A 3246-nucleotide genomic window follows, 5' to 3' on the forward strand; every position below is an offset into this window, starting at 1 on the left:
GGACAGAGACTCTTGTGACATTATCCTGACTGCCTTGTCCGAGAATTACTTCGAGCAGATAGTTAGAGAACCAACTCGTGAAGCTAACGTTTTAGACCTCATAGCAACAAATAGACCGGAACTTTTCGACTCCGTGAATGTAGAAGAGGGTATCAGTGATCATAAGTCAGTGGTTGCATCAATGACTACAAGTGTAATAAGAAATGCCAAGAAAGGAAGGAAAATATATTTGCTTAACAAGAGTGATAGGGCACAAATCGCAGAATATCTGAGTGACCACCATCAAACGTTCATTTCTGAGGAAGAGGATGTGGAACAAAAATGGAAAAAATTCAGAAACATCGTCCAGTACGCCTTAGATAAGTTCGTACCGACTAAGGTCCAAAGCGAGGGGAAAGATCCACCGTGGTATAACAATCATGTACGAAAGGTACTACGGAAACAAAGAAAGCTTCATCATAGGTTTAAGAGTAGTCGAATCATAGCTGATAAGGAAAAGATGAACGAAGCGAAAAAGAGCGTAAAGAGAGCAATGAGAGAAGCATTCAACGAATTCGAACATGAAACATTGGCAAACAATCTAAACAAGAACCCTAAAAAGTTTTGGTCATATGTAAAATCGGTAAGCGGATCTAAATCCCCTATTCAGTCACTCGTTGACCACGATGGCACCGAAACAGAGGACGACCGAAGAAAGGCAGAAATACTGAATTCAGTGTTCCGAAACTGTTTCGCTGCGGAAAATCGTAACACGGTCCCTGACTTCAGCCGTCGCACGGACGCCAAAATGGAAAATATTGAAATAAACGATATCGGAATTGAAAAACAACTGCTATCACTTAGTAGCGGAAAAGCATCCGGACCAGACGAGATACCCTTAAGATTCTACAGTGATTATGCTAAAGAACTTGCCCCCTTTCTATCAGCAATTTATCGTAGATCGCTGGAAGAACGTAAAGTACCTAGCGACTGGAAGAAAGCGCAGGTCGTTCCCATTTTCAAGAAGGGTCATAAATCAGATGCGAATAATTATAGGCCTATTTCGCTTACGTCAATCTGTTGTAGAATAATGGAACATGTTTTGTGTTCTCGTATTATGACGTTCTTAGATAATACAAATCTCCTTCATCATAACCAACATGGATTCCGCAAACAGATATCATGTGAAACTCAGCTCGCCCTATTTGCCCAAGAAATTCACAGTGCCGTAGACACTGGCGAGCAGATTGATGCCGTATTCCTGGACTTCAGGAAGGCATTTGATACGGTTCCGCACTTACGTTTAGTGAAAAAAATACGAGCTTACGGAATATCGGACCAGGTTTGTGATTGGATTCAGGATTTCCTAGAAGAAAGAACACAACATGTCATTCTTAACGGTTCAAAATCTGCAGATGTAGAGGTAATTTCGGGAGTACCGCAGGGAAGCGTGATAGGACCTTTATTGTTTACAATATACATAAATGACTTAGTTGACAACATCGGTAGCTCCGTGAGGCTATTTGCAGATGACACGGTTGTCTACAAGAAAGTAGCAACATCAGAAGACTCGTACGTACTCCAGGAGGCCCTGCAGAGGATTAATGCATGGTGCGACAGCTGGCAGCTTTCCCTAAACGTAGATAAATGTAATATAATGCGCATACATAGGGGCAGAAATCCATTCCAGTACGATTATGCCATAGGTGGTAAATCATTGGAAGCGGTAACGACCGTAAAATACTTAGGAGTTACTATCCGGAGCGATCTGAAGTGGAATGATCACATTAAACAAATAGTGGGAAAAGCAGGCGCCAGGTTGAGATTCATAGGAAGAATTCTAAGAAAATGTGACTCATCGACGAAAGAAGTAGCTTACAAAACGCTTGTTCGTCCGATTCTTGAGTATTGCTCATCAGTATGGGACCCTTACCAGGTTGGATTAATAGAAGAGATAGACATGATCCAGCGAAAAGCAGCGCGATTCGTCATGGGGACATTTAGTCAGCGCGAGAGCGTTACGGAGATGCTGAACAAGCTCCAGTGGCGGACACTTCAAGAAAGGCGTTACGCAATACGGAGAGGTTTATTATCGAAATTACGAGAGAGCACATTCCGGGAAGAGATGGGCAACATATTACTACCGCCCACATATATCTCGCGTAATGATCACAACGAAAAGATCCGAGAAATTAGAGCAAATACGGAGACTTACAAGCAGTCGTTCTTCCCACGCACAATTCGTGATGGAACAGGGAAGGGGGGATCAGATAGTGGTACAATAAGTACCCTCCGCCACACACCGTAAGGTGGCTCGCGGAGTATAGATGTAGATGTAGATATAAGTAGGAAAGAAAAACATGGTACAAGGAATATAACTGCGATGAAACCATGGATTACAGTGGAACTACAGCAGAAAGAAGTAGAAAAATATTGAAGGTAATTCAGGAATACAGAGGTAAAAGTCACTTATGAGTGAAATAAATACGTATTGCAGGAAAGCTAAAGCGAAATGGCTGTGTGAAAAATGTGAAGAAATCGAAACAGAAATGATTGACGAAAGGATTGGTTCAGCATAAAGAAAACTCTAAAGCAACTTTGGTGAAATTAAAAGCAAGGGTGGCAACATTAAGAGCGCAGTGTAAATTCCACTGTTATGTGCAGAGAACATAGTGAAAAGGTAGAAAGAGAAGAGTTCGATGTGGTTGATGACTTACCTGATGACGTGATGGAAGAAGAAACGAGTAGCCAGGGAAGAGATGGGAGATCCAGTATTAGGATTCAGAACAGCTTTGGGCAGCTAAGACCAAATACGGAAGAAAGGATTGATAAAATTCCATCGGAAATTCTAAGATCGTTGGGGGAAGTGACAACAAAACGATTATTCACGTTGGTGTCTATAATATATGAGACTGCCGATATACCATCAAAGTTTCGGGGCCGGCCCGAGTGGCCGAGCGGTTCTAGGCGCTACAGTCTGAAGCCGCGCGGCCGCTGCGGTCGCAGGTTCGAATCCTGCCTCGGGCATGGATGTGTGTGATGTCCTTAGGTTAGTTAGGTTTAAGTAGTTCTAAGTTCTAGGGGACTGATGACCACAGCAGTTAAGTCCCATAGTGCTCAGAGCCATTTGAAGCCAAACTTTCGGGGAAACATCATCCACATAATTCCGAAGATGGCAACAACCGACAAGTGCGAGAATTATGGGACAGTCATATTTTGCCGACTTAGAAGAAGCGCTATACTAGGTGAAGTGATGCAAAATGTCCG

General features: G+C 42.8%; 1 non-coding gene across 1 annotated transcript; it reads left to right on the top strand.

Moving 5' to 3' along the window:
• Nucleotides 1–2922: 2922 nt before the first annotated feature.
• On the top strand, nucleotides 2923–3006 carry Trnaf-gaa. Its single transcript is given in 2 exon segments — nucleotides 2923–2962; nucleotides 2972–3006. It is a non-coding gene; the product is annotated as a tRNA-Phe (tRNA).
• The last annotated feature ends 240 nt before the right edge of the window (nucleotides 3007–3246 follow it).

This window comes from Schistocerca americana, chromosome 3 (assembly GCF_021461395.2).
Source record: "Schistocerca americana isolate TAMUIC-IGC-003095 chromosome 3, iqSchAmer2.1, whole genome shotgun sequence".
NCBI classification, from domain to species: Eukaryota; Metazoa; Arthropoda; class Insecta; order Orthoptera; family Acrididae; genus Schistocerca; species Schistocerca americana.